At 37.6% G+C, this 13,595-nt stretch overlaps 1 pseudogene; it reads right to left on the bottom strand.

Annotated features, from left to right (window-relative positions):
- Positions 1 to 4,596: 4,596 nt before the first annotated feature.
- The window catches only part of LOC131299137 (uncharacterized), a 37,190-nt pseudogene continuing 28,191 nt past the window's right edge, over positions 4,597 to 13,595 (bottom strand).

The following is a 13,595-nucleotide window of genomic DNA, read 5'->3' as shown; positions in this document are numbered from 1 at the left end:
CCCCAATATAACATATTCTTCACAACCACTAGTCCACCACATGACAGAGATACTTGACAAGAACAGCATAGAAAATAGTTACCAGAACGAGGGAAATATCAACGAAAATTGCAAAGATGAGAAAACAGGGCCAGGTGATGCATGTCAGTGCATGAAGATGGTCGCCGAAACATTGATGAACAGTAATTGTAAAGGCGATCAACAGTAATGTCGGTGAACAGTAATCGGTGAACAGTACCATTAGTGAACAGTAATCGGTGAACAGTACCGACGATGAACAGTACACGGGAACAGTACAGTGAACTAGGATTAGGGTTAGGGTTAAGGCAGAGGCTAGGGTTGTGATGGTTTAGGATTAAGGTTAAGATGATGGTGTATTAGGATTGTGATGGTTTAGGATTAGGGTTAAGGTTAGGCTTTGATACCATGTTATTAGAGATGAGGAAAAGTGTATAGGGTGTTAATGAACCCTTATACATATATCTTTATTTATATTACTCTGGAGAGTTACACATACATAAGATAGACGATGTAGGACAAACCCACTTTCTCTAATAAACACTTCTAACAATAGGCATAATCTAAAACTTCAATATGTGATGCATATATGTAGTTTACCAGTAAAAACATCACACAAGCATCTTATTTTGTTGAATAGAACACCCACTTAACAACATTTTTTTTTTTTGCAAATTCCAACAAAAAATCTCTAACCATATTAAACCAGATAAAAAGGTGAAGCAACTATCTAGATAAAAAATAGTGAATTTACACTAATGAATGACCTACTTAATGCAAAAATAAGATGTTAATGACCTCTCCTTTGCCTTCCATTCTTATTATTTTAATGTGACTGAAATAAAAACACACAAAGTTGTAGTTGTGATTGTTAATATGTATCCTTAATACACACATATCTGAAAGTATAAGTACCATCACCAATGTCTTAGGAGTCAATAACATCTCATCGGTCCCTTTTTGCATCACCAAATTGAAATTAGAAAAAATGCCAAACTTCACATAATACATGAATTAATACAAACAAAACGTAACATTTATACTATAAAGAGAAAAGCTTCTAGGAAGTCAGTTTTAGGAGGATGGCTAGGGGCCATCTCTTTTCATTTTTTTTCCCTTTTATTTTGTGGTTTATTTTAGGAGAGGCGATAGAGAAATAAGTTTCAAAATATAAAATAGAATGGTAAGAAGTGTACCTTAGCTCCATAATTTAAAATGAGACTCCTAAAATACACTTTGAAGATCAATGTGTTTATATAGAGTTTGAATTTTGAGAAATAATTATTAAGTTTATATTTGGAATATATTGTTTCTTTTATATTGGAGCAATTGGTATTTGGTCCACCGGATACTTTTGCCTTAGATGGCACACCATGCACTGACTCTGTGAAAATGGAGTACCAATAGTCTATATATAATATTGTCCACTTTTCTTGCCTAAAGTAAGGAAAAATGTAATAAGCAACATAAGAATAACAAACCTCTACCTTGCTGAGTCACTGCAGTGGCTTGCAACAAGTCTAATGAATAACAAACCTCTACCTTGCTGAGTCACTACGGTGGCTCTGCAACAAGTCTAATGTTCCTTCTCGGCGCTCTAGAGCAAAAAAACTGAACTATCTCCATCATTTGATTTAGCTAGTGTGGAGCTCTCATTTTTAGAATTATCAGAGGGAGGTCCATGCTTAACATTTGCTGTAATTTTAGGTGGAGAGACGTCTTTGAAAATATCACCAGCATTGCCCCGAATCAAGATTTTGTAGACGTTCCAAGCTTGAACTATCATGGTGGCCTGTGTGGAAACCGATGCAAGAAATAGTACTATACTGCCCTGAAAGGATATAGTGTTAATTTGTAAAGAAGAGAGAAACATAGAATGGGAACCCAAAACTTTTTGGGTTATTTTCTCATTATGTTATACTTATACAAATATAAACAATAATTACACCTTAGACCCTTATCTCCTAATCTACTTACATAAGAGATTAAATGTAAATTACAACTAATTACATATAAGTCCATAACTTAACACTCCCCCTCAAGTTGGTGCGAAATTATCAATCAAACCCAACTTGAAAACAATGGGGTGGAAACTCTTACTACTAAGCCCTTTTGTGAATATGTCAACCAGTTGATCTTCAGATCTCACAAAAGGCATACATATCAATCTCGCACTCAGCTTCTCCCTGATGAAGTGCCTGTCAATCTCTATATGCTTCGTTTTGTCATGTTGAACATGATTATGAGCAATGTTAATAGCAGCTTTATTGTCACAGTAGAGTTTCATAGGACCATTATCAGTAATTCCTAAATCACGTAACACAATTTGGAGCCACAAAAGCTCACAAACTCCATGAGCCATAGCTCTGTACTCAGTTTCTGCACTAGACCTGGCAACCACTAATTGCTTTTTACTTCGCCAAGTAACCAAATTTCCCCCAATGAAAGTACAATAGCTAGAAGTAGAGCGTCTATCATCCACAGAACCAGCCCAATCAGCATCAGTAAATGTCTCCAATTTCAGGTGACCATGATTAGAGAACAGAATTCCCTTTCCTGGAGCTGATTTGAGGTACCTCAAGATACGATAAACTGCATCCAGATGCGAAGCACGAGGATCATGCATAAACTGACTAACAATGCTCATTGCATAAGTAACATCTGGTCGAGTGTGAGCTAAGTATATCAGTCGACCCATAAGTCGCTGATATCTCTCCTTGTCAATGCACTCCCCCACATTGTTACTAAGATGGTGATTCGCCTCAATAGGAGAATTTTCAGGTCTACAGCCCAACATACATGTTTCTTCCAAAAGATGAAGTATATATTTCTTTTGGGAGATAAAAATACCTCTGTCAGACATTGCCACTTCCATGCCAAGAAAATATCTTAGTGATCCCAAATCCTTAATCTCGAATTCTTGAGCCAAACTAGATTTGAGATTAAGAATTTCATTCACATAATTGCCTTTCATTATGATATCATCAACATACACAATAAGGACAACAATTTTACCAGCACTTCCCTTGATGAACATAGTATGATCTGTATGGCTCTTTTTGTATTCAAACCCCAATATAGCCTTGGAAAATCTGCCTAACCACGCTCTAGGTGATTGCTTCAGCCCATATAGGGCCTTCTTCAATCTACACATCTTCCCTTCAACCTCAGAGGAAGAGAAACCCGGTGGTACGTCCATATACACCTCATCTTCTAACTCACCGTGGAGGAATGCATTTTTCACATCAAACTGGTGGATGGGCCAATTCAAATTGGCAGCACAAGAAAGCAGAGTTCGCACAGTGTTCATCTTTGCTACTGGTGCAAACGTCTCCTCATAGTCAATACCATAGGTTTGAGTAAAACCCTTGGCAACAAGTCTCGCCTTTTATCTCTCAAGTGTACCATCAGCATTTTGCTTAACAATGAAAACCCACTTGCATCCTACTGATTTCTTTTCTCCTGGAAGTGATACTAGCTCCCAAGTGCCATTCTTTTTCAAAACGGTCATCTCTTCTACCATAGCTCCTTTCCACTTAGGTATTTTGAATGCATCATGCCAATTTTGTGTAATACATATAAAAGAAAGAGACAAAACAAATACATGGTACGAATGAGATAAACGATCATAAGAGACGTATTGAGAGATAAGATGTTGAGTACATGACCTAATACCTTTCCGAAGAGCAATGGGAAGATTATCAGACTCAATAAAAGGAGGTTCAATAGGAGAAGATTCATTACCAGATAAGTCAGCTGAAGAATCCGAAACTGGAGTAGGGAATTGTAATGGACAAGGTGGTATCACACATGAGGACTTTCCTTTCTTCTGTCTAATGTAGGTCTTTAAGTTAGACCTTTTTAGCCGTTGTGGTAGTTCCTCAATATTGTCACCAATGTCATGAGTTGCTCTTTTAGCAGATATTGGTTCCTCTTTAAATTGTTTCCTCTGCCCCTCACCATGATTATATAGAGAGGTAAACATCTCTTCCTCCCTCATCTCTTCTTGCCGATGCTCCCCCTGAAGAGATGGAATGGAAGGAGAGTAAAAGGACACTGTTTCCCAAAAAGTAACATCCATAGAGACATAAAATTTGCTCGAGTGAGGATCATAACATTTATAGCTCTTCTGGGTAGGAGAGTACCCAATAAAGTCACACTTATGGGCTTTAGGACCTAACTTGCCCCCAGAGAGATGAGGGGCATGAACAAAATACACACAACCAAACACCCACGGTGGTAGAGTGGTGACACGAGAACTGTAAGGAAGACACTCAAGAGGAGTTTTGAACTGGAGAACATTAGATGGCATGCGGTTAATAAGATAAGTAGTAGTCAAAATCGCCTCTTCCCAAAAAAATTTGGGAACATTCATGGTGAATAAAAGAGAGCGAGTTACTTTAGCAAGATGACGATTCTTACGTTCAGCAATTCCATTTTGTTGTGAAGTGTCAACACAAGTTGTCTGATAAAGAATGCCATTTTCTTTTAGGAATGCCCTAAAATTTCTATCTATATACTCAGTCCCATTGTCACTACGAAAATTTTTAATATTCGTATCAAATTGAGTGCGTACTATGGCATAAAAAGATTTAAAACAAGAAAAGACGTCACTTTTTGACTTAAGTAAATACATCCAAGTAATACGAGAATAACAGTCAATAAAAGTGACAAACCACCGAAAACCTTTAAGAGAGGTAATAGGGGAAGGACCCCAAACATCAGAATTGATAACTATAAAAGGAGACGCACTCCGTTTATTAATAGGTGCATACGGTGAATGCTTATGTTTTCCAAACTCACAGGCTTCACCAAAAAAGACTCCTAGGACAATGTCTTATTAAATTATGAAAAAGTCTCTAAAATTCCAAAAGAGGGATGACCTAATCTACGATGCCACTGATGTAACATAGTAAGAGCAGCACCCGTATCTGCTTGCAGAGTAAGACCACATGACATGGGTGGACGAGGTGCAAACTCCAAAAAATAAAGGCCCACCATGTGATTTACCACTGCCAATCACCTTTCCCGTATCCAGTTCCTGAAAGACACAATGAATAGGAAAAAAAGTTACGGAACAATTTGCAGAACGAGTAAGGCTACTAACAGACATAAGATTAGTAGTAAAGTTGGGAATGTGTAAAACTGAAGAGAGAGAAATAAAGAGAGAATAACGAACGGAACCCTTCCCTGAAATAGTAGAGAATGACCCATTTGCTATTCGGACATTATCCTTACCAGAACAAGTAGAATAAGAATCAAACACAGAGGAACACCCAGTCATATGATCTGAGGCACCAGAATCTATAATCTAATGAATAGCAGAAGAGGCAGTAAATGCACTAGTCGGGATACCTGTGTGAGCAAAATAGGATGAAGTAGGAGCTGCTGTGGAAGGGGAAGCTATAGTAGATGGAGAATCAGCCTGAGCCATAAGGCGCCTGAGAGTTTGTATCTCCCCTTGAAAGAAATCACCAACATGATCAGATGATGCCTGAATCTCATAACGGAACCCAGAATCAGACAAGGTGCCAACTATAGACTCCGAAACATGGGCATGGGCCCGAGAACGCACAAAACCACGACCATGGCCACTGCGTCCACCCCCACGCCCACGAGAGGGCTTGCCATATAGTTTCCAACAAAAATTCCTGGTATGACCAGCGTTGTGGCAATAATCACACTGGAGTGACGCACGATCAGAAGGCCCGCTGCTACTACCAGACTGGGACTTGCCACCCTGGAGAATAGGCCCACTATCATAACCAAAATGACCCTAAGGAGTAGCAATCAGGGCAGAACGATCAAAAATAGGAGGGTGCAACATAGCACCCCTTCTACTCTCCTCCTGCTGAACAATAGAATATGCCTCTCCCAAGGATGGAAACGAAACACAACCTAACACCTGCACTCTAATCGGATTAAGCTCCAGATCAAGACCACCAAGAAAGTCATAAATACGCTCTTTCTCCATCCTTTTTAGCCAATTAGCAGCATCCACAACACAAACAGTCTGAAAGCCCTGATAATAATCAAATTCCCCTCAAGCTCCACTCAAGTCAACAAAATACACAGCAACAGAACGATGATTTTGCTCCAATGTACGGAGCCTCTTCTTCAACTCAAAATACTATGCATCATTACCTTGCTGAGAATAAGTCTAGGCTGTAGTAGTCCAAATTTGATGCGGAGTATCAAGCAGCAAGAAAGTATGGCGAATATCAACTCTCATAGAGTTAAAAAACCAGGTCATGATCAACGATTTCTGAGATCTAAACTTTTTAAGTTCAACAGCCTCAACAGGTGGAGTAACAGGACCCTCAATAAACTCTGAAATCCCTTTGGCCTCAATAGCTAAAGTAAAAGTACAAGACCAAATTAAATAATTGGTACCATCCAATTTAATATGACAAATATCCAGAGGAGAGTTATCTAGAGTCCCTACGCTACTCAACTCATCCTTTGTACTAGCGGAAGACTTGTTTTTATTCTCTGATGACATTTTAACAGTAGAATAACAACTTCGAATCCATAATACTCAGTCAACTCAGCAATAAAGGGCCGCAAAACAACATTAATTGCAGCAAACAACCTTAAAAAAAAATTCAGAGGCAGCAAGAGCAAAACGCAAACCAAATACGTAGTATCAAATCAAGATACATAGATTGAAGATTCCTACCACTGTTTCAACTGCTGGAACAGTACCAAATCAAGAGTTCTAGCACTGAAATAGGGCAGAAACAGTTGGAATTTGCAGGAGCAGTGAAAACGAGCACACGTCAGTGCTCGTCGGCGTCAGAATCGACTAGATCTTGGTCGTAACTGCTTGGTCTTGTTCGAGAAAGGCTGGGTCTTGTTCGAAACTGCGTGAAGAACCTGAGTTTGACAGATCCACACTCAAAATCGCTGGGTCTTGTTCGAAATCAAAAAAAAACAAGTGCCCCAAGGTGTTCGAACAAGTCTGGAAAAAACTCGATGGTGGCGAAGTTGCTGAGCTGAGTCTCGATGATTGATTGATCAAAAGAAAAAAAAGACGACAAGTTAGGTCTCAGTTCTACCGCTTAGATACTATGTTAAAGTATCTAACTCCAAACCAATTGACAAAGAGTGAAGAGGCCGCCCAAGCTTATATACCAATTTTGGAGGAGATAATTAACCGATGTGGGACAAATCCCAACACTCTCCCACACGTGCGACCCCCAATTCGCACGTGGAGAGATCAACAAAAGATCCGAAACACACGGATCACAATGAAACAAAGTGCAACTATGGCACAAACAAAGGGAAAAAGTCTCCGAAAGCCTAGCTTTGATACCATGTTAATTTGTAAAGAAGAGAGAAACATAGAATGGGAACCCAAAACTTTTTGGGTTATTTTCTCATTACATTATACTTGTACAATATAAACAATAATTACACCTTAGCCCCTTATCTCCTAATCTACTTACATAAGAGATTAAATGTAAATTACAACTAATTACATATAAACCCATAACTTAACATATAGGAAATTGTAGAGAACATATGATGAAAATAGAAAAACAATGCTTTAAATCCCTTGAACACTACAACTCCAAATGCTTACCACTTTGGCAATTGCGCTGAATGCTTGGATATATTGCTCAGCAACTGTGTAACTTGCCGCCTGCAAATTTAATAACATTTTAAGCCTCAATACACCACCTATGGTTGAAATATATAAATTCTTTAGCACATGTAAACAAAATTAAGCTGACTCATTCACATTTCAAAAAACTTCTGAGACCCCGTTCATTTAAGGGTTTTGGATTTTGGATTCTAATTATTATCTTATTTCCCTCCAATCATTAATCTCATTTTTCTCGCAATCTCTCTCCAATCATTACCGATATTTTCAATCATAACTCTATTTCTCTCTTCACACGTTACTTATAAATCTAAATCCAAAATCCCAAAAGAAATATGGCCTGAATGATCTAGCGTGGACATCTTTTTTTGTGGCGGCATTCAAGGAGATTAATTCAACCAGAAGCAACTTAAACAGAGAAGACTATTTTTTATTTTCTTTTGGATTAAAGAGAACGTCATTGATATAAAAACACATTACACTGTTTCTAATTAGTGGGAAAAGAAGCAATGGAACTTGAAACCAGGCCCACGCCCAGTCGATGAACCACCTCTGCCAGCAATAAATACACAACTACACGCATAAATCACTCTCTGTACGAGAAGCATCACGAAAATTAAACTATTATAGCAACAAATTTAGTAAAAAAAATTTACCAAAATACACCAAGATTAGTCCCTAGACACAAATAAAGCAGCGCAATTGACCTGCACAAGTACAGATCTACAAGGTAACAAACTCATCGAAATGATCATAACAAAAAATAAGAGAAACACTAATTGTGTATTTTGTTAAATATGCTGGAAATTTTATATAATAAGCTGCATATGTGAATAAGCACCGACAAAATATCTAAGTCATGCTCGCTAAGAAATATAAACCCCATTAAGGATCTTCTTACAGAGAAATCATTCAAGCGAAACGGTACTAAAACTACATCCAATAACTTAAATCAAGATAACCCATACGAAAAAATAAAATACATATCGAAAATTTGTAATGAAGAGTACCAATCGTGGATTGAAGCGGCGGAGACATGTGCTATGACAATGGCACATTAGATTGAAATTAAAGACCGTAGGTAGCTGCAGTTTCATACAAAATTGGGTGTACGACAAAAGCACTAGAAAGTCTCTAAAACAAATAAGATACTCAAATTCAAGGGGTATATCAAGATTGCTCTACTACCCAAGTAAAATAATGACCAAAAGCTCAAAACAAATTATGACCAAAAGCAAAAAGAGTTCACTAAAAACGAAAACAATACCAAACAGCTGTCTTTTTGGTCTAAAGTGTTGTCTTATTAACTTTTCTAAACATTGGCCCACATTTTTATATCTTTCTGATTCCTCTCGTCAAGATGAATGATTAATCTAAAAAAACTTACGACAAAAAGCTCAAAAAAAAGTAAAAAATACTGAAAAAAGATTTGGACATAAAGTTTACAACAACGGAGCCTCATTGAGAAATCACTGCAAAAAGATGGAGAAAAGAGGGAATCTATTGGCAATCAAGCAAAAGCCAAAATAGTGGTCTAAAGCACAAACAGATAAGAACTTTCATACCTTATGCAATGAGTGCCAAAAGCAAATTATTCCCTATAATACTGCAAGTAAGCCAATGCTTCGAAGGAGAAAAAACAAAGCATTACTCAATATGAAAAATGCAAATGAAAAGAAATGCAAAACAATTCACTGTGGTTAGTTTGCTTACAGCTACCACATTATAGTTCCAACTCTAAGCAATGAAAAATATGATGTCACGCTCTCAATTTTAAACACAAGTCCTATAAGAATTTTCATAAATAAATAATCCATTTCTCTCCATACAAACATACATACCCTTAAGTAGCATGTCCAAGACCACTTCATATACTTTTATCCTTTCAAACAATTATCCAAATAATTTCATCTCGGTATTACATGAAATTCGAAATAGAAGGAAGTGTATAGTATAATTACATTTTTTTTCTAAGGTCCAAAGATATAGAAATGAGGTTACAAATCCAACTTTCAAAATATAATTTACAGGATGATAAGGAACCCTTTCAATGTAAGCTTTCAAAGGCATCCGGCTATGATGCATGGACACGGATACTGACACAGACACAGGGACACCGGAATTCTAAAAAATGGAAACACGAACACTGCGGGGGACACGCTACATGTATATTTATTTATATTTATTTTCAATTTTTTTCCAAATTTAAATGGCAAAATGTAGACAAAACGAAAAATCCATAGTTCCAATACCATTCAAACAAAACAAGACATCCATAAATTCAATACAATCCTATTGAAAAATTACAATTTGACCCCATTATTTTTTGAAAATTACACTTTGACCCCCCAACATGTCCCCATCGGTGTCCCTAGTCGTGTCCCTCTAAAAAATTTATATTAAATTATAGGACGTGTCCCCGTGTCCGAACACTGCGAAACGTTGACCTCTAGAGGTGTCGATACTTCATAGGCCGGCAATGTAACCCAACACTCCATGCTATACACCATGATTGATACTTGAAATGGAAAGGTTGAGCACACACTTGTCCAGCAGGAAAATCTTTAACTTTATATGCTAATGTGAGGATAAGGGCCAAGAAAACATTCTAATAAGAGCAAAAACGTTTTGACTAAAGGTAGAACAATGCTATCCTTACTTTAGAAAAACATAGAACTCCACTTTACTCGTACCAATACTCTCACCTACACACGCATTTGCACCCACATCTATCTTTAAAATCTCAAGTTGACCTATCATATCTTCCATCGTGTCCCCTTTATCACATTCCCACGTTAACATCAGCATATGAAGATTTAACCCACTTTCACACCCACGACTTATATTCTAGTCTCAAGTCATCATCTACCAAAATTCCTTTACATTAAGTTTCCCTTTATCAGCCTCACGTACAAATACCCTTTATAAATCTCTCACAATGCATCACATCACAAAGTATCAAATATGTATTCATTGCAAGCAAGTTCCCAAACCGATATCCGGACAATGAGCCACACTGATTGTGAAGTCTATAAGAAAGAAAATAAGCAAGTATCAACATTTCAGATGATCTAAGATGCCAACTCAAGTTCACGGTTCACAATTTCACGATATCATTCATTAATCCTTGTCCGTATTCGTCATTCATCCTCAAGTTCTCATTCCTAAACAAAGTGTCGTGCATTTCATTCTCATTTATGTCACATAAGTCAAGTACGTTATCCGGGTATTTGGGATCCCGTGCGTCCCCTGTCGGTCATTGCACCAATTGGTGGATCCATTCATTCTAGGTATTTGGGACCCCGTTCATCCCCTGTCAGTCAGTCATTCCGGATATTTGGGACCCCGTTCATCCCCTGCCGGTCATCGCACCGATTGGTGGACCCGTTCATTCCGGATATTTGGGACCCCGTTCATCCCCTGCCGGTCATCGCACCGATTGGTGGACCCGTTCATTTCGGGTATTTGGAACCCCGTTCATCCCCAATTTGAATTAAAATGTCAACGTATCATATTTTGGTCTTTATCCCTCTCTACCTCAAATAGTCAACTTTTCAACAAACATATGCACTCCGCACGTTCCCGTTTCATGATAATAAATTTCGTACTCCAAATCTATTCAAGTACTAAAATTAACCATAATTCATACCTCGCAACGCCTTTTGTCCTAGATGCTCCTATAAACTCAATCTCATGGAAGTAAGTCAAACAATCCAAGTCTAAGAGAAATATCCATACACAATTCGTTTTCTTAATCGCAATTGAGCTTTTCACCAATCTTTTTATTTTATCAACACGTATCAAAGAGTCCAATTCTATACATTAAAGTACAAAATATATCATTTATCTGAACCGCAACCTTAGATTCATATCCAATTCCTAGTTCAAGTAGAAACAATAGTTAGACATCACATTTCAATTTCACAAACCAACCATCCCTTAAGTTACACAGATTCCCGTCTCATCAATAAAATTCGTCATCTAATTGCCCTAACGTGCCATCGCGTATCAGATATGTGTCAAGGATGCTCCTATGAACTCGTTCCCACAAAAGTAAGTCAAAACAACCGAAATTTAAGAGAACCATCCATTTTACTATTCATAGTCTCATTTCATCATTCACCTCATCATCAATCTAGTGATTGTACTACGAGTGTCAACTAATCAATCACGAGCTCAAAAACATACAAATAGTAGAAAACGGACTCACATTTCAATTCCTATCAACCATCATTCATTATACTTAACACTTCAAGTTTTGACCATATCCAGTTAAATAACGTGAATTTAAAAATGACACTTAAACCATTGAAAAAAGTAGACTTCTTCAAATCGATAGGTCACACATAAAAAATAGAGTCCGAGTAACCTTACAATGGCCTTGCGATTATGGTTCAGCATAACAGCAAAAGACGGGTGCAACGGCAGATTTTTGGATCAACTTTAAATTGAAATCTGTTATCACTCAGATATAACCGCGATGCATGACATGTATCATTGGAAAGCTCTATGTGTCTAGTTTTCTAACAAAACAAATGGTGCATGATTTTGAGTCTCGAGCTAGAAGTTATGGCCGTTTTCCCAAGGTCTGTCGGTTCTGTTAGATTCTACGCGGAAAAAATAAAAATTAATCGAAAACATAAATTGGACCAATCCTAATAACACCCACGTCGGTTCCTCAACATCAACATGTAATAAAGGTTTTAGGTACAGAATCCATAGAAATTATGGAAAATTATGCGACTAATCACGAATTTCATGTTTATGACATTCTAACCCAACTCGAAAATGGAAGATCATATATGAAAAATTACACCAAATCAACACATAAACACATAAAGAGAGGAGAAATCCCTACCTCAAGTATCGAAAGCGAAAATCCAAGATCAATTGAGCCCTAGACTTAAATTTGAACCCACCAAGAAAACTCCTACTCCAAGCTTTATTCCAGCGATCTACGAGTCCGAGGAGCTAGAATATGATATTGAGAGGTTGGGTTTCCATGAGTTTGGTTTGAGTGAAGGTGAGTGAGTGAGAGCCAAGAGAGACGTGAGGCATGAAAGAAGAAAGGGAAAGTAGCGTTTTCCTCCTCCTGATGTAATATATACACCTACACATACCTATATGCATCTCACACCCTTCTCCTACATATGTATCATATAAAGACCTACAAGCAATACTCCATTACACATAAATCCCAAAACAAAAATCCGCAGTCCACGTATCCAAACAAGTCAACGAGTGTAAAAAAAATGAACAAATTAAAAAAAATTAGTGAATTTTATTATCGGGGCGATTCCAAGGACCCTTAAAAAAACCTCTAAAAAAACCCCCCAAGTTTCTGATCGAATTTTGATGATCCGAGCAGCTCAATGTAATCAGAACGTGATTTTAAAGGTATAAGCGAAAAATTAGCAAACAAAATGACCGGAAAGGGCTTCATCCGAACAGTTTTTTATTGAACTGTATTGAACGGTTCAATAAAAACTGTTCAAATCAAGCCCTTCCCGGTTATTTTTTTGCCAATTTCTCTTGAGCACCCTTAAAATCACGTTCTGAACACATTGAGCGGCTCGGATTATGAAAATTTGATCGAGAACTATGAGATTAAAATTTGGAGGGTTTTTTTAGAAGATTTTTTAAGGGTCCCCGGAACCGCCCCGTTTTATTATTATTATCATTATTTTTTTGTGGGTCTCTACATGTGCCCTAATCAAGCAGTTTTTCACCATCTAATTTCACGCCCACCTCCACCGACTCAAGTGGAATTCTACAACCGAAAAGAAACTAGTATTGATGAAAGCCCATTTACCTCCAATCCATGCATATTGGGATCCTGCACAAAAGAAACTGGTAAAGATAAGAGAGTCCATTTACCTCCAATCCATGCATATTTTTAGGCAATGGGCAGTGAAGCGAAAGCTAAGAAAGGGCCTCAAAAGACAAGATGAAATTTTCATACCTTACATAA

The sequence above is a fragment of the Rhododendron vialii genome, chromosome 8a, assembly GCF_030253575.1.
Source record: "Rhododendron vialii isolate Sample 1 chromosome 8a, ASM3025357v1".
Lineage (NCBI taxonomy): Eukaryota > Viridiplantae > Streptophyta > Magnoliopsida > Ericales > Ericaceae > Rhododendron > Rhododendron vialii.
This window is presented reverse-complemented; position numbering and strand designations above follow the sequence as displayed.